This window comes from Dioscorea cayenensis, unplaced genomic scaffold, assembly GCF_009730915.1.
Source record: "Dioscorea cayenensis subsp. rotundata cultivar TDr96_F1 unplaced genomic scaffold, TDr96_F1_v2_PseudoChromosome.rev07_lg8_w22 25.fasta BLBR01000417.1, whole genome shotgun sequence".
In the NCBI taxonomy this organism is placed as follows: Eukaryota; Viridiplantae; Streptophyta; class Magnoliopsida; order Dioscoreales; family Dioscoreaceae; genus Dioscorea; species Dioscorea cayenensis.
This window is the reverse complement of record NW_024086808.1, coordinates 146,316-165,338: the sequence shown is the minus strand read 5'-3', so window position 1 is coordinate 165,338 and position 19,023 is coordinate 146,316. Positions and strand designations below refer to the sequence as shown.

Genomic DNA, 19,023 nt, shown 5'->3' with positions numbered 1-19,023 from the left:
TCTCTCTCCCTCTCTGTATGTTTGTGTGTGGCTATCAATGGAGGTCACCTCTATTTATACCTAGTTTGTGTGTAGAGATGGCAATTTGATCTCACTCCGACGGGAGTATCTGCTACGTACTCCGGTCAAAGAGGGTTACCCTCTTTGACCCGAAGACGTGCAGTGATACCCGCTAGTTTTTGAGCTGAGTGCAGGGTCGGGTAAGGCATGCCCCTCACCCTCACCCGCATCTCACTCCTTACCCGTTGAAGAGAGGTACGGGTAAAAGCCAAGACTGCATTCCTTACTCCTCCTCATATATATATATATATATATATATATATATATAATTTTTTTTATTAAACTAAACATTTACTCACAATTTACTCAATATCTATTTTCATGGTGATTAATTTGAAAATAATACTTCAAATTTTCTCTTAATATATTATTTTAAATTTTATTTAATTTCTATATTTATATTTGATAATATTAACAAAATTGAATTTTAGATATATATATTAAGAATCATAATTAAATTAAAAAATAAACCAATATAAAAAATAATGTTATAATAATTTATTCTATAAATTATAAGAACATCCTGAAAAATAAGATACTAATAAAAAATCAATTGGATATAACTTATAAGGATTACTTATAATGTTTTTTATATTGAAAATTTTACTAGATATTTATAAAATTTGAAGCTATATACAATATAAGTAATAGATATATGAAACAATTTTAAACAAAAACCAAGATGGTTAAACATGAATAAAACAAAAGATAGAGTTATCATTGAGTCCTAAATAGACGTCATTTTTATGTGATTATATAATTTAAGATAAACAAATATATATCAACTTGTAATTTTGAATTTATGGACATGTGTTTAAAGATTGTAATATAATGTATAATTAATTTATTTTTATTATTATTTAAATTTAATTCGATAATTTGAACAATAGGTAAGCGGGTACCCTGCGGGTAAGGGTAAGGGTATGATTTTTTTTACCCTGAAGGGTACGGGTAAGGGTACGGGTATGGGGTAGGGGTTACGGGTATGGGTAAGGGTTTTGGCATACCCTATCCATACCCTACCCGTTGTCATCCCTATTTGTGGATCCTTTCCTTTCAACACAAGAATAAAAGTGGGAGAGGTTATTGGTTGAATAAGTTTGTTTGAGAAGTCTTCTTATGCTCCTTGCAGGGGAAGGCTTTAGTTGTGCAAAAATGAAAGAAGATTGTTGGAACGAAACAATCACATCTTTAATCATAATTGTTCACCTGTCTTCTCTATAATTTACAAGTCTACTAATATGCTACTCTCTTGGCTTTCAACAGATATCAAGTCTCATCAGCAGGAAACTTCAGAGGCCTCCCAGAGAATCAAGCACTCTCTCAACTTCCTGAGCACCAGACATACAGATCATATCGGCGATTCGACGCACATTACTGATCCGAAGTAATTCTTCTCTATTTGTTGTTGGGCAAGCCTATGTCTGCAGACGGTAGTCTTCGTCGATCCAGCCTATTACCTTACTCTTGTCGTTCTTCTCTACTTTTATTTTGTTCTGTTCGTTGTTTTCCTCATCTCTGATGAGGATTTCAAACTGTTGTTATTTCTAGTTTTTCTTGTTGTTTCAGACGATGTATTTCTCCGTACTCTTTTTATTTTAATAAATTTGTGATTTATCCACTTTATTAAAAAAAATTACATGTTAAATTGCTCCAATCTCCTTCTCAAATTCATTGGTCACTTGGAAACTAACAAATGAACATCATACATGAACTAGTTTTATTTTTTTTTTAAGAAAAAAAATTGGATAAACATCTTAATTTTATTAAGAAATCCAGTTACAACTAAATAAGAAATAGTAAAAGATTCCACCTTCAACCGAAGTAGACAAGGTAAACTACATGTTTAGTCACTAAACTATTTGTGTTTTCCTAATCTAGTCACTAAACTAAAAAAAATTTCAATTGGGTCACTAACGTTAGCATTTCCTTCCAATTAAGTCACTCGCCTCAACGCCGTTACCCTGATGCTGAGCTTGCATGCCACCTCACCAGACACGTGTTAGATTTTTTTCTTGGGTTGTTGATGTGGCATTCCACTTCAATAATGAACTTCAAGTGACGCTTTGACTGACCACATAGCATCATACTTCCCCTTTGTTTTCCATGCATGGTTTTACTGAACCAGAGAGCTTGAGGCCAATTTTCCATTATTGTTTCCTCCATCGTTTCTCTGAAACCCTAAGAAGATGTTGTCCAACTAGTGATCATGGCTTTGCATAGACGGTAGCAAAAGCGATGGCATTGGAGATAAGTAGAGAACATGATCTTCGGCTAATAAAACGAGAACGATGGAGATCTCATCATATTCATCATGATCTCCTTCACTTCTCTGAAACGCAGTCCACTTCACCACCACCTTGCTGGTGATCATAATGCACCGTCAACCTCACCACCCGCCTCATCATCATCAAACTATGGCTCCGTAGCTGAAGGTACAAGATTTGGACCCCTTCCGGCCCCACGATAGCCACTGCGCACCATCGTTTTCCATTTCTTCGCCGTTGCCGCCACAGCAGCCTTGAGAGCCATCGCCCTTGCCCTCGTTCTCACTTCTCCAACCTCCGGCGAGATCTCCATCTTTGCGTACCTTCTCATCTCGTTCTCATTCTCATTTTCTCATGGGAAGTGATCATATCTCAGATATAGTGTTTGTAGAAATATTATTTTCATATTCACATGTGCATGCATGCAAGCCTTCAATAAGGTCAACGTCCACTAACATTCCCTGGAGGTTTATGATTATAGATGATGAATATGCCACCATTGTTACAATTGGCATGAGCACACCCAATTCTATTTGAGTCCCTCCAAACTATTTGAGTGTAATGTCTACACACTCTCTCAGTAGGTTGGCAAGTATTGTTGAGTAGTTATAGTTCTGCATTTCCTCGACACCCATGAATTCACAACATCTCGCTGCCGTTTTACCCAGTCGAAGAACCACGGAAGATGTTGCCACCATAAGATGTTCTTTGGGCTGATTTATCTCATATTTGCAGTGTCATCGCTTTGGCCACCGCTCTATGTGAAGACATGATTTCCGATTTGGACGACATCTCCTTAGGGTTTTAGAGAAGCAATGGAGGAAATGATGAAGGAAATGTAGCTTCAAGACTCTTTAGTTCAGTGAAACCATGGAAAGCAAAGGGAAAAGTATGATGATGATGATGATGTGGCCAGTCAACAACCCAAGAAAAAGTCCGACACGTGTTAAGTAAAGTGGTAGCCACTCATCATAAAGGTAACGGCGTTGAGTGAGTGACTGATTGGAAGAAAATCGCTAGCGTTAGTGACCCAATTGAAATTTTTAGTTTAGTGACTAGATTAGGAAAACACGAATAGTTTAGTGACTAAACATGTAGTTTACCCTACAACTAAATAAGAAATAGTAAAAGATTCCACCTTCAACCGAAGTAGACAAGGATTAAAAACAAAGGACGTCACACATGCCAATGTTTCCCTCCACAGAAAGTAGGATAAGGGAGAAGAACAGGACAGGGCTCCCAGAAGCAATCGCCTCGTCCTCGTTTTGTTTTCATGAACTAGTAGTAATATCACAACTGACGATAACTAAATAAATTAGAAATATTCCCAAAAATATTCAGTGTGTGTTGGAGTTATCCCTTGATCATCCTCATCGTATTCACACAGAACTATTTTGCCTCCAGGGGATGATTTTGGGAATGAAACCAGTTGCCCATGTATCATCTCCATTTCCCTTCTGTCCACATAGTAATGTGTTCCTGATGATGAAGAATTATCTTCTTCCATGCCAGGTTTCTTCGGAACCACTAACAACAAAACCTCCAAGACAGTTGCCTTCTCCAAAAGAAATCTAACCAGTCTCATTTCACTCTTGCAACCTTTGAAGTTGTTCATCTTGATCACCTTCAGATGGTTGAGAGTAACAGCACTTGGCTCTTCCACCACCGGCTCTGGAGTACTTGAACGATATTCATTTTCATGGAACTTAGGAAGCTGAAATTGAAAACTCATGTCATTTATATTTATAAAAATGATGAGAGTTTGAAATCAACCATAAAAAGAGCAATTAAAATGAGTTTACAAAGATAGGATGATGCCTACTTGTATAAATAATTTTTTTCCACATTAGGGAGGGACATAGCCTGAAGAAGCCATAGATGCAAGTGAGATACTCAATGCTAATACAAGCCATGAGGAGCTGCAATTCCTGCAGATTTGGTAAGGAAACTTGCAAATCTATGTCGCTATATTCGTCGTAAATTGTGAGGTGCTGTATCATCGATCGCTCTAGTTAGATCATCAAGTCATCAAGAAAAACAAAATGTTCATGAGCGGGAGAAAGAGTACCATCAACGCTCCAGTGCATATGGTTAGGATCCTGACATGGTTGATATCATTTAACAACTTCGCATAGTCATGTTCAGGTTCACAGCTTTCCATACCAAGAGAAGAGATGAAAGCATCCACTAATGAAGGCGTTATGACATCACTGAAATTACATTCTCCGTGGTAAATAAAAAGACTGGAGCATAGGAGCAGAGATCAGTATCCCATAGGCATCATAACAGCTGAGAATAGTTAAATTCTTCACTTGGAGGTTAGGCCCAGAGATGTTGATCCGCTCCAGAGTTGAGCAGTTGTCAAGCCTCAAGCATTCAAGGTTCAAGCAAACAGCTAACATGTTAGTCACTGTGTCATCAGTGACAACCATGTCTTTCAAGGAGAGTGACCAGAGCTGAGGAAAGCCAGTGAAGCCTGAAGGAGGGTTAAAATCACAGCATCTTAAACTGAGATATGTTAGTGATTTACAATGAAACAGGAAATCTGGCAGTTTGAATGACTTCCCTCCATTGGTGAAGCCATTATAAGGTTCATATCCCACTGAGAAGTCCAGATCAAGCTCCCTCAACTCCTCTTGATGTTGCAAAATGCTATCCATTTCTCAATATCAGCCAAAAACTTTTCAAATGCACAGAAGAAAACACGGAACTTGTTGATCTTTTTATGGGACTCATGGAGCTGGAGATATTTGTTCACCCTGATCACAAACTCTTCGGGTGTTTGATTGCCACTGAATTCGAAGCTGAGGTCTATTGGGGTTGCTGAAATTGATACACAACTGAATGGCTGGAGAAGGGGATAGGACAAGTCTTGGCTTCCCTCCATCTGTCTGTGTGTGTGTGTGTGTGTGACTATCAATGGAGGTCACCTCTGATTTATAGCTAGTTTTAGTCCTTTCCTTCCATCACAAGATTAAAAGCAGGAGAGGTTATTAATTGATGGGGTCCTTGTTTGAGAAGTTTTCTTTAATACCACGTGCAGGGGAAGGCTTTAGTTGAAAGTTGTCCAAAAATGCTAGAAAATTCACAGTATATTGCCTTTGACTACTTCTGAAGACTCGGTCATTGCATTTTTATTTTCTTATCTCGTAAGATTCCCAACATTACCTATTAGTCTATTACTGCATGGGACAATGCTCACTGCTTTTCCATTTGCTTAAATTTAACCAAGAAATAGTTAACACTGATTAGCTTATATATCATGATAAGCTATCTTACTATATGCTGGCATGGTAACTCTTGAGCATTCCAGCTTCATTCGTGGACTATCTTAGCATGAAAATGGTCATCGCTGTCACCAGTAAATCTTGCATTACAACAACATAGCTCGTCAATCTAACTGTATCGACAAATAGATTAGCATTCCTAGTCCTCACAAAAACATATTTCCAATAATGGACACTTGAACCTGAACTCCATATAGAGTTCTCATAATATATGACTCCAAATGAGTCCCTGAGATGGACAAACAAATTTTCTTCTCGTCTTGACTGTTTACAGAGTGCTTGTAACCCCAGCCATTTTTTACCAATTAGTTGGTATTCAAAGGAATGCACAAACTTTTCATTACTACAACTTTTAAGAAAAGAATGCTTGGGCACAATTGGATTAATAAAGGCAATATAGAAGAATTGTATAGATATATTTACAATTAATTGTAGCATCTCCCACATGGTGTACTACTGAGTTCAACAAAATACAGTTCTGCCAAAGTAACTACAACTTAACGATTGATAACTATCGTCCTTCCACTTCAGAAATTGAGAGACCATTTAAAGAGATTGACCTTGAAGAATAAGGTTCTTCATTTGGCTTTCCATTTTCTTGCAAAGTGGAATTCTTTTCTCTTGACAACATGCCAGAAATCTCACTGCTTTGCGTCAAGAAACCAGGAGTAGAAGGTCTTGGAAGATAAACAGAGTAACTATTGAGCATGAGAACAACTAATGCCATGGTAGGCCTCTCTTTTGGGTCCTCCTGGACACAAAGCAATCCAATATGGATGCATCTCAGTACTTCCTCGTTACTGACTTCCTCACCTAGACTGGAGTCCTTCAACTCCAATCCCTTGCCTTCATTCCAATACCGCCATACCTATTTACCAACAAAATGATATGTATTTTTATGAACATCGCATTAAGATACATTGGTTATGAATTTGTGAATACAAAAATACACACTTACAGTGCTTAGAAGGTTAATAGCAGTCTCAGAATTTTTTTGAAAGCTGCCATTCTTTTGACCAGTCACAATCTCCAATACCATCACGCCGTAACTGTAAACATCCAATTTAACTGAGAGTAGTCCATACAATGCATATTCTGGTGCCATGTATCCTCTGCAAACCATCAAGAAACCTTGTTCAACTCAAAGAACATATTTTTCCTGTTTTGGAGAAGACTGAAAATTTAGTACTATTAATCATAAGAACAGATTTCTTAGGAACTCACAATGTCCCAGCACTCGACTAGCTTTCCCTTGTGTTTCATCCATGTCGAAAAAGCTTTTGCAAAGCCAAAGTCTGCAATTTTAGGATTCATGTCCTCATCCAACAAGATATTGCTGGGCTTCAAGTCTCGATGAATTATCCTAAGGCGCGAATCTTCATGAAGATAAAGAAGGCCCTCGACCTATGTCTTCAATGATCCCTATACCGCCTTGGCCAGTCTAGTTGCTGACACTTTATGGGATCTATTTCAACAAATTAGAAGTCAATCAACATTTAGATATGCCAGAATGAAGAGAACTAGAGGGAAATGAAAAGTCATACATGGCCTAACTGTCATTCCTATAGAAGCTACTTCTCAGTCAATAGGTAAACATATCCTTGTTAATGATGCAGCATGCTACATGCTAGTGTATAAAGAAGATAAGGATTGCCAATTTCTTTTGCATAACATATATAAGGTTAACATTGAGCTAATGCTAGATGGCAAGCACCCATGGAACAAAAGATTTAATATTTCATTCGCTGCCCAACCAGAGGTTAATGTTCAAAATGTGACTTTTCCACAAAAACAAACAGAAGAAGAAGCGGCAAGATGGTAAATAATTGAGTAATTGCCTTAACTACAAATATTTTAAACCAGACAACAGGTGTCATAAATACTTATGGCACAAAAAAGGGTTCAGCAAACAAATTTGAGTTTTTGAATCTTCTTAATGGAATAGATTATGAACATTGGATAGTTGATGAAGTTTTGACCATTCAGAAGTAATTAAGATGATGCAGTATGAACATCCCGACAATTAATCAGCAGCAGCAGCAGCAAAATGGAGCATACCAAATAAAAATTTGTCCAGGCTTGCATTTTGAAGGTACTCATAGACAAGAATCTTCTCTATTGTTTTTACTGCACCAGCCCAAAAGCCTTACAAGGTTTTTGTGAAGCTTATGCAAACCAAAAAGAACCTCATTCTTTAACTCCACAAATCCTTGCGTCGATATCCTTGTAAAGTTGTTTCACAGCTATTTCCTGTCCATCTCTCAGCGTTCCCTACATTTAGTAAAATTCATAATTTTCCTCTGTTTAAAAAGCTAAAAATTAATAATCACATCCACTGCTCTATTTCAACATTGAATTACCTTGTAAACTGTTCCAAATCCACCTTTTCCAAGCTTATTCTCATCAGAAAAGTTATCTGTGGCTTCTCTAATTGTAGGCAAGTCAAACAATAGAGATTCTGCACTAGTCGATCCCAGATCATCTCCTACAACTCCTCCAACCGATAAAATCATTAATTTTTGGTGCATAGCCAAACAAATGAAGCTGATAATTTTCAAGAAAACTTACTTTGTGCTGTCCTGACTGATTTCCTCCGCAAACAAATGCAAACAGCAAAGAAAAGAATTGCCACAGCCAAAGGAATAACAACAACAAGAACAATAAGTGTACTATTGCTGCCTTTTCCTGCCCAGAAATGTAAAATATAAATAAAACCATCCAATGATTACAGTAACATCAGACAAATTTAGATTCTTTAACTCACCGCCACTTTCAATGCTCCGGTTTTTACCACTGGCCGGAGGCGGTGGAGGAGACGCCGGAGGGGGCGGTAAAGTAAACGCCGCTGGTGGCGGTGGCACCACAGAAAGAGAGTAGAAGCGGTAGGTCTCGTACCTGGCGGTGCAACTCACAGCGAGCATCTGGCAACCGATTGCTCCAGAACAATAGGTTTGCAGATATTCGATCACTTGATCCAAGCACTGTCCACAACTATCAGCGGAAAGGTCTCGAGTGCACTCTAGCATGACGTAAATAGTCCTCAAAGTCCGACAAGTTGGTCGTGCCCACACTGAATCTCAACGTCGATTGGGATGCTTCCGGTGAGACAGCGCTCATTAGATTGTCTAAACGTTGATTGAAGACTATGGGGTCTGAGGAGTTTCTGGGGTTCTTCAGATAGTACAAGATATCGAAGCTCGACTTGGGAGAAGAAGCTGATATTGGAGTAACGGAGGAGGCGAAGTCGAAGCGGAGGGCGGCGGAGCTGCCGAAGGGGCAGTAGGTGGAGAACGCGTTGGCGGAGTAGTTGAGGCAGGAGGCGCAGACGGAGGAGTTGGCGTCGATGCGGCATTGAGCAAGGCCGTGGATGAAGCCGAGGGAGGAGGCGGAGAAGCGGTTTGAGGACTTGGAGGTGGTGACGGTGAGGTTAGAGAGGAGGGAGGCGAGGTTGGTGGCGAAGGGGCTTGGTTTTGTGTAGTTTGAGTCAGTGGAACAGAGAATGAACATGGGGGATCTTTGAGAAAGGGTTGTGATGGGAAAGAGGATGAGGAGGACGAGAAGAAGAAGAAGCTCTTGCAGAGCCATGGATGAAGCTCGGTGAGCTTCGGCGAATGGGCCGGCGACCTCATGATAAACAGATAGTGGGGTTGAATTGTGGATGGAAGAAGCGAGCCGGTTGACTTCTTACCAAGTCAGAATCTCCCTGCTCTTCGCAGGTGTATCTTGCATGATGTTCACCCGGGCTCGGAAACTCTCTTTTGGAAAGACAGATGGTTGAAAAGACAGATGGTTGAATGGTAGGGCGCCTTTGAATTTACGGCCAAAGGATTTTCGTAACTGCCTTTGTCCGAACGGTTTAGTGAAGGACCTCTGTGCCTTTTTGTACGATGCGCCTTTTGCAGACGATCCGGATGTTATTGGCGTTCGAAACCAGCTCCAATACCCTATCACTGTTGCAGGGACACTAAAAGGTGGTTTCTTACATCCAATGGCATTTTCTTGGTCAAGTCCTTCTACAACCGTTTAAATGATGGTGGCACTCGTTGTTCGGCAGCAAGATGGTTCTAGAGCATCACCTGCCCGAGGAAAATTAACCTTTGCAACTGCTTGTGTGGAAAAACAAGGTCCTTTTTTTGGAAAATCTTGAGAAGCGACGTTGTAACAGGCTTCCGACGGCCACTTGCGTGATGTGTAATGCGGAGATCGAGTCGGTTGATCATCATTTTCTCAAGTGTAGTGTTGCAGAACAGGTGTGGAAGTATTTTGTGTGGCTATTGCAGTTACATGAGCCACCAGACTCAATGGTGGACTTGTGGGTTTCCTGGAGAGCTTCAGTGAGATCGGCACTCAGGGAGTTTGGCGATCTTATTGTCAAAGCTTGTGTTTGGAATCTTTGGCTGGCTAGAAATGATTGTATTTTTAATGCCCGTGTTTTGTCTGTTCATGACATCATCGTATTAATTGATCATATGCTTTTGTCTTGGTTTACTGCAGTTGCGGAGGGTACTATAGAGAAACAAGCAGATCCCATCTCTGTCATCCGACGCAGCCTGGATTTCCTCGAGTCTCGCTCTCTGGAGTCTGGTGATGACACTCATGGGGAAGCTGAGATGCAGGATCATGGTGTGGGGTAGTGCTGCTATGAAGAGGGTTTTTTAGAAGGATGTTTTCTTCCTTGTTTCTTTTGTTGTCACTCTAGCTCTTTTGTTGTTCCACAGCTAGTGGACTGTTGGTTCTATTTGGTTTTTTCCCAAAGCTTCTGGGGTTAGTATGCCTCCTTTTTATCAATGAATGGTTTATCCATTTTTCAAAAGTTATCTGTGGGTCCCTTTTTCCAGTGATCAAGTAACGACATTATTAGGACTTGGACCAACTTTTGTCTTGATTATGTTTCCGAGAAAACTATGCAATTGCAGATGTTCTTTCTCTCTTTGGAAGACTAAATCCTTAATTATCCCTATTTTCTCAGGGTCGTGATCATCCCCTGTGGGTTGAAAACTCTTGCAAGCTTCACAATCTTTTCTTTTAATTATTTTAGTTGCTTTGTTTGTTTGTTTTTTTCTCTTTTCTTCCCTTATCTGTAACTTGTTTTTGAAAAAATAAAAATAAAAATAAATATAAAAATCTTCTCAATGATAAAAATTTGAATTATTATATTTGGCTAGAGCGTAACAATCACATTTTTCAATTGTCTGCAACACCTGCTCACTCTTTAATGTTTAAAATTGCTAATATGCTACTTTCCTGGTTTTCAGCGACCGATGTTAACCAAAGCCAGGGTCTTTGGTTGTGGCTACTCGGTAAAATCAGCTCAATCAACTTCATCGCTAGAGGAATCCAACATTTCTCGGGCGATCTCGCATCCTAATCACGCTCTAGAGTCAGAGTTCTCCACTGCCGACTTTCTGCTGACTGCACCCTCATGGTGGCTTCGGCTTCATAGTGCATTTTATCTTCTCGTTCTTTGTTTTCCTTGTTATGTATCTTGTAGTACTTGTGCCTCACCTCTGGTGAGAGTTTCTGTACTTCCCTTTCTATCTGTACTGTACTTTTTCGCAGTGTTTTATTTTCAATAAATTTGTGGTTTATCCACTTTTATAAAAAAAAAAATTTTAATTATTAATAAATATATTTTATTACTAATAAATATATATTTTTCAAAGTGCTTTGGAAGTTTGAATTATTTATAAACATATATTTTTAAAAGTGTGAATAATGATTGTATATGAATAATTTTAATATCCACATATGTACGATCTCACTTTTACTCACTCTTTGTCTAGTTTGTGCATATTATTGCTATTTTTTAACAACCTAACCGCTGAGCAAGGAAAAAAATTGCACCACCGTTTCCTATATAATGATGTTACTCATGGACAATGCTCAGTGCTTCCATTCATCTGAACCAATTATGTGCACCTTTTTTATGACTGGAAGAAGAATTACCGAAGGCACGCATAAGCTTGCAGACAATTAAATTACAATCCATCTGGATGGGGGTAAAGTAACCCTAGATATGGAAAACATTACCCTCACCCATCTAAACCCATGTTTGGATGCCTCCAACCATGGTTAGAATCCGAAGGAGAAGGGCATGTGATGGCCTTGAACAAACTCTTGTCATTACCTTGCAAATTGGAGGTAATGTTTGGATTGAGGTAGAGATTGTCATTTTTGGCATGGTTGTTTTATAATCTTATCTATTACATATAAAATATTTAATTATATTAATAATTTCATATGAGCAATACTTGTTAAAATAAACTTGGTTAAAATGAAATATTAATTTTAATTATTCATATAAAATAATTTGAACAATAATAATTATGTAAAATAATTAATTCTAATAATTAAAGTGGATATTGGTAAAAAAATTATTTATTTTAAATAATTAATTATAAAGATTATAAGATATAAATATTTATTTATATGTAATTATTTTGTATATAAGATATTATTATTTATATTGAGTGCATTAAAGTAATTTACATATAATTCCCTATCTCACTTTTCTCATTTTCAATATTTATTTTTTCTAATCAAATAACTTTTTTCATTCTCATTTACATTATCATTATTATTACTATTACTTTTCCCATTATTATTATGTGATCCAAAGGACCCTTAAAAATACACGGAAGAAAAGCATACACAAATTTTCAATCAACTGAAACATCTGCCACATGGCGTACTGAGTTCAACAAAATACAGTTTAGTCGTTGGTCATAGTAATTGAAATTTTTGCCTGTAAAATCATCATACTCAACTAATCTATAGTGTTATAACCTTCGATAATAATTCTCCACATTAGCATGTTCATTTTCGAGAAAAATGGGATCTGCTTCTCTTGATAGCTTATTTGACTAGCTGGTAGTGTAACTTTGCATGAAGAAAGCAGGAGTAGAAGGTCTTGGAAGAGAAAGAGAGTAACTTCTGAGCATGAGGACCACTGATGCCATGGTAGGCCTCTCTGTAGGTTCTTCCTGGATGCAAAGCAATCCAATGTGGATGCATCTCAGAACTTCCTCGGCCCTGATTTTATCACCCAGACTGGGGTCTATCAACTCTAATCCCTTTCCTTCATTCCAACGCCGCCATACCTATTTAGTTTCCAACAAAACGGCATGTATTTTCCATCAATACCGTAATAAGATAAAATTTACTATGAAGCATTTGCTAGATTCCTGATCAAATGGATGCTTACAGTGGTTATAAGGTCAGGAGCACTCCCAGATTCCTGAAAGATACTGTTCTTTAGACCAGTCACGATCTCCAATACCATCACACCGTAACTGTAAACATCCGATTTAACTGAGAATAGTCCATGCATTGCGTATTCTGGTGCCATGTATCCACTGCAGAACATTAAGGAATCATTTTCAATTAGAACAACATATTGTTTTAGTATTGGACAAGACTGAAGATTTGATGTTATTATTCATGAGGACGTAGTTGATAAGAACTCACTATGTCCCAGCAATTCGACTAGTATTTCCTTGCGTTTCATCTATACCAAAAAGCTTTGCAAAGCCAAAGTCTGAAATTTTAGGGGTCATGTCCTCATCCAACAAGATGTTACTGGCTTTCAAGTCTCGATGAATAATTCTAAGGCGTGAATCTTCATGCAGATAAAGAAGCCCTCGACCTATGCCTTCAATGATCTTGTATCGCCTTGTCCAATCTAGTTGCCCACGCTTTGTGGGATCTATTTCAAAAAATTAAAAAGCATATCAACATTTAATATGTCAAAATGAAACAATCTTGTTTAAATTTTCTTCTGTATGACCAATTTTGACTCTTCTAAAAGGTACGGATGACAATTCAGAGTATTGTCATGCAGAATTGAAATATCCCAACAATTTACAAGTAGCTTTTAATTTTAATTTTAATTTGTATGAGATCAGCATGTTGAAAATGGAACATACCAAATAAAAATTTGTCCAGGCTTGCATTTCGAAGGTACTCATAGACAAGAAGCTTCTCCCCTTCTTCCAGGCAACAACCCAACAACCTCACAAGGTTTTTGTGCTGAAGCTTAGCAACCAAAATGACCTCGTTCTTTAATTCCACAAGTCCTTGAGTTGATGTCGTTGCTAGTCGTTTCACAGCTATTTCCTGCCCATCCCTCAGCATTCCCTGCATGTAGTAAAATTCATATTTTCCTCTGTTCAAATGCTTGAAATAGAGATAGTCAGATATATATATATATATATATATATATATATATATATATATATATATATATTTGTATTTGACCACTAAGTTTTACCTTGTAAACGGGTCCAAATCCACCTTCTCCGAGCTTATTGTCATCAGAAAAGTCATCTGTAGCTTCTCTGATAGTACTCAAATCAAACAATAGAGACTCTGCACTCCTAAATTCTTGTCCATCTTCTCCTTGGACTCCTTCAACTGATCAAATTAATAAATAAATAAATTGTAGTTTGAGATTAAAATGAAAGAATGAATGAAGTTGTTAAAGGGATCTTTAGAATATTTCTTGTTTAGTTTGAAGGTTCTGCTGATTGAAATGGGTATTGGCAGGCATCTCTTTGTTGTGTAGTGAAAACTTTGGGCTACCACCTTTTGTCCGTTCTTCCCACCAAGTAAATGGCTACTTCAAAAGCATAGAATGCTCCCACGTTTCACAAGAGCAATTTCGTCAAGTTCCTATTTTGGTAGAGCGAACTTGGAAAGGATTAACTGGGCTAAGCTATCGGGGGATTATAGGCCTATCAGTCTCATTAACTCGACCCTTAAAATCATTTCCAAGCTTTTAGCGACACGGTTAAGCAAAGTGATGGACATTCTTGTGGATAACGCTCAATCGGCGTTCTTGAAGGGTCGTTGTATTCTCGATAATATCGTTGTTGCGGAGGAACTCATCTTTAGCATGCAAAAGAGATGGGTTTATCTTGAAGGTTGACTTCGCTAAAGCGTTTGACTTAGTGAATTGGGATTTCCTTTTGGAGCTCCTAAAAGCTAGAGGTTTCGGGGAGCGCTGGATGAATTGGATTGAAACAATTCTTGTATCTTCGAAGGCTAATGTGCTAATCAACGGTTCGCCAAATGGCTACATTCGTTATCATATAGGTTTGCGACAAGGGGATCCCCTTTCCCCGTAGTTATTTGTCCTGGTTTCAGATGTTCTAAGTGAGATGTTCAATCATGCGTTGGATTCCAAGATTTTGATTGGGGTACCTTTGGGTCCTTTCAAAAGTAGGTGCAATCTTTAGTATGCAGACGATCTTCTGATACTGACTATTGGCGGTTTAGAGGATCTCCGGATCGTTAAGCTGATTCTATTTCTTTTTGAAGGAATGTATGGGCTTCATGCTAATTTCGACAAGACGTGTCTCTATTCTAGCAATTTGAACTTTTTACTGAATGCTGCGGCTGCTGCAACCCTTAGCCGCGCTTCTGGGAAGCTGCCGATGAGTACTTGGGTATCCCTATCTCGGGTAGGAGACCACGCAAGCAGGATTGGGAGGGGATCATCTGGAAAATTAGAAGAAGATTATCTTCTTGGAAGGTAACGTTGGTCAATTCGGTATTGTCTGCGCTCCCAACCTATTGGCTGTCGATCTTCAGGCTACCCAGCTGGGTTATTAAAGCGATTGATAGGATTCGTCGGGACTTTTTGTGATCGGGGCCCAACATTGATAATCTGAAGTACAAACTTGTGAAGTGGAAGGCCATCTGCCGTGCTCATGATCAAGGGGGGTGGGGCATCCTTGATTTGCTTAATTTTAATCAAGCTCTATTGGGGAAGTGGTGGTGGAAGTTCACCAATGATCCCAAGTGGGGAGCCAAGGATGTTATCTGCTTCAATTATGGTGGCTCGAGTTGGAACCTGTTCCCTTGCCTCAGGGGGAGGGTGTCTTTCTTTTGGAAGGGGGTGATGAGTGTTCTTTCTGCTCTCTGATGTTGTTTTAAAAGTGAAATTTATTCGGGTACCGGAACTCTCTTCTATAAGGACCGGTGGCTCAATGGGAGGCCCGGATGTTCGTTTGGCAGAATCTCTTTGTCGACTGTCCGCAACAAAATGCATCTTTCAATGAGTTAGAGTATCTGTTGGATGCGCAACCTTTCAGCGAGGATGTGGACGTTACGGTTATCCGGGAACAGCGCAGGACACGTAGCAGAGTTGAGGCCGACAAAAAGTGGTGGTCACTAAATAGGAATGGGCAGTTCACGGTGAAATCCTTCTATAATTTCCTTAATGATGGGGGTCTGCGTTGTAATGTGGCCAAGTTCATTTGGAAAAGTAATTGTCCAAAGAAAATCAATATCTTCAATTGGCTGGCCTGGAAGAATAAGGTTCTATCATTGGAAAATTTGGAAGTTAGAAGGTGCAACAATCTTCCGACTGCTACATGCGTGATGTGTCATTCCAACATAGAGTCGGTTGACCATCTGTTTCTTCAGTGCTCTTTGGCAAGGGAGGTGTGGGGGTTCTTTTGTAGGTTGCTTTCGGTGCCTGAACCTCCAATTTCTTTACACCTCATTTGGTCCTCTTGGAGATCCTCCGTGAGACTGGATGTCAGGCTTGTTGTGGACTTTCTGATCAAGGCTTTAACTTGGAATATTTCACTCGCAAGAAATGATAGAATTTTTAATGCTAAAATTCTTCCTGTTCACTACATTATCATCAATATTAATCGCATGCTACTTTCGTGGTTCGATGCTCTTGCAGATTCTGCTAAGGAGAAACTTGATGATTCCATGTCCAAGGTCAAGCGCAGCCTCGAGTTCCTGGGTTCGAGGAGTCAATTGGTGGGTGGTGACCCACCTGCCGAGGAGGCACCAGATCTTGTCACGGGCTAGTTCTCCCTTTTACTTGTATCTTGTTTTGTGAGGAATTATGTTTCCTCAGGCGGTTGGTTGTTTTGTTTTGCCCTTGTTCACATCTTGTGGTGTGAGGGATTTTGGTCTGTTCTGTTGTCGGTTGGGTATGTAATGTATTTTCTTTTTAATTAATTAGTGGTTCATTCACCTTTTTTTTTTAAAAAAAAAGTGATTATTTTCAGCAAAACTTACTATGTGCTTTCCTAACTGGTTTCCTTCGCAAAAATTTGAAAAGAGCAAAGGAGAAAAGAATTAAAGCAACTATAGGAATGACAGTAGCAAGAACTATGGTTGTGGTATTGCTGCCATTTCCTGAATAACAAATGTAACAAACATCAATCAAAACTGGCCACACCACCTGCACCAGTACACTCAATGATACAAATAGTTATCTTACCACCACTCTCAATGTTCTGAGTACCACCGTTTGCAGTAGCTGGCGGGGAAGACGCCGCTGGGGGTGAGAGCGGAGGCGACAACAGAGAAGAAGAGAAGAAAAACGAGGTCTCGTACCTGACCAAGCAACTCACCGTGAGGATTTGGCAGCCGATTTTTCCAGAACAATAGTTGCGCATACGCTGGATGACTTGATTTAAGCTCTGCTCACAACTACCAACGGACAGGTCATGAGTGCACTGTAGCATTGAGTAAATATCCTCAGAGTTCGACAAGTTGGTACCCAGACTGAACCTCGACGTGGTTTGGGACGCCTCTGGGGAGATCTTATCCATTAAATCGCCTAAATGTTGATTGAAGATTGATGGTTCGAAGGCGTTCTTGGGGCTTTTTTCTCATGACAATGACATCGAAGCTGGGTATGGATTAGAAGTTGTTGCTGGAGTAGCGGAGGAGGCAGAGGTCGACGCGGATGGCGGCATTGTTGCCGGAGGGGCAGTAGGTGGAGAAGTGGCGGAGCAGTTGAGGCAGGTGGTGCAATCGGAGGAGGAGGCGTCCGGGCAGCATTGAGCAAGCCCGTAGGTAGAGCCGATGAAGGAGGTGAAGAAGAGGGTGGAGGAGTTGGAAGTGCTGGTGGTAAGGTTGGGGAGGAGAAGGGCGAGGTCGGTGGCGAAGATGCTTGGGGTTGCGTAGTTTGAGTCTGTGGGACAGTAAACAAATGTGGGGTCACTTTGGGAATGGGTTACGATGGGTACGAGATCGAGGAGGAAGAGGAGAAGCACTTGTTGCAGAGCCATGGGCATGGATGAAGAAGCTCTTTGAGCTCCTGTGGACAGGAAGGCCATCGATAGAGATGACAATGGGTAGAGTATAGATAGGGTATGCCAAAATCTTTACCCATACCCATAACTCCTATCTTATACCTATGCCATTACCCGTATCTCATATTTTTACTTACAGGGTACGAGTATACTCACAGAGTACCCGCTTACTAGTTGTTAAAATTATTGAATTAAATTTAAATATAAATTTAAATATAAATTTAAATAATAATAATAATAATAATACAATGTTTAAACACATGTCTATAAATTCAAAATTACAAATTGATATATATTTGTTTATCTTAAATTATATAATCACATAAAAGTTATATGTAATAAATTAATTTATATAAAATAACAGGTTTGTTGATTTTTAATGGCGTTTATTTAATACTCAATGATAATTCAATATTTTTTTTGTTTATGTTTAACTATCTTGGTTATAGTTTTAAATTTTTTTAAATATCTACTATTTATATTTTATATAGTTCCAAATTTTATAAATATCTAGTGAGATTTTGGATATAAAAAATATTATAAGTAATTTTCATAACTATTTGTTTTTATTTATCTTATTTTTCAGAATGTTTTTATAATTTATAGAATAAATTATTATAACATTATTTTTTATATTAATTTTATAATGTTTAATTTTTTTAATTTAATTGTGATTCTTAATATTTTTATCCAAAAAATATTATGCTATATTAAATATAAATATAAAATTTAAATAAAATTTAAAATAATATATTAAGAAAAAATTTAAAGTATTATTTTCAAATTAATCACAATAAAATTGTATCTTGGATAAATTGTGGGTAAATGTTTAGCTTGATAAAAAATTATATATATATATATATATGAGGGGTAAAGGAGTAGCAGATGCAGGGTAAAAACTGCAGCTCTCTTGCAGCGAGTGAGAGTGCAGGGTAAGGTAGGGGTATACTCTTACTTGACTCGTACTAGCTTAAAAAATAACGGGTAATATCCTTACCCGTACTTGTACCCAGTTTGACTCGATATAGATACAAGTATACTCATTGGGTATAGTACAAATTGCCATCTTTAGCCATCCATCTCAATACAGAGTTGACTTTCAAGACAGATGATTTGACATAATATGCATGTGGTTTTTCAACTTAGAAACAAAAGTCTTTGTTTGCCCTTTTTTTTGTCTCTTCACCCTGAAACTATTGAACACTCCTTTGGTATTGCCGTTGTAGTATCCTCTGCTGGAACATTGTCTTTCGTAGACTGGGAATGAATTATAATTTTATTAATCAACTTGCTCATGGTTCCTAGCTTACCTCAAATTTCGATTGCCAAACTAGCTGTGACTTT

The 19,023-nt window shown here is 38.5% G+C and overlaps 1 pseudogene; it reads right to left on the bottom strand.

Moving 5' to 3' along the window:
• Positions 1-6,000: 6,000 nt before the first annotated feature.
• On the bottom strand, positions 6,001-17,156 carry LOC120254315 (annotated as a pseudogene).
• Positions 17,157-19,023: the final 1,867 nt, after the last annotated feature.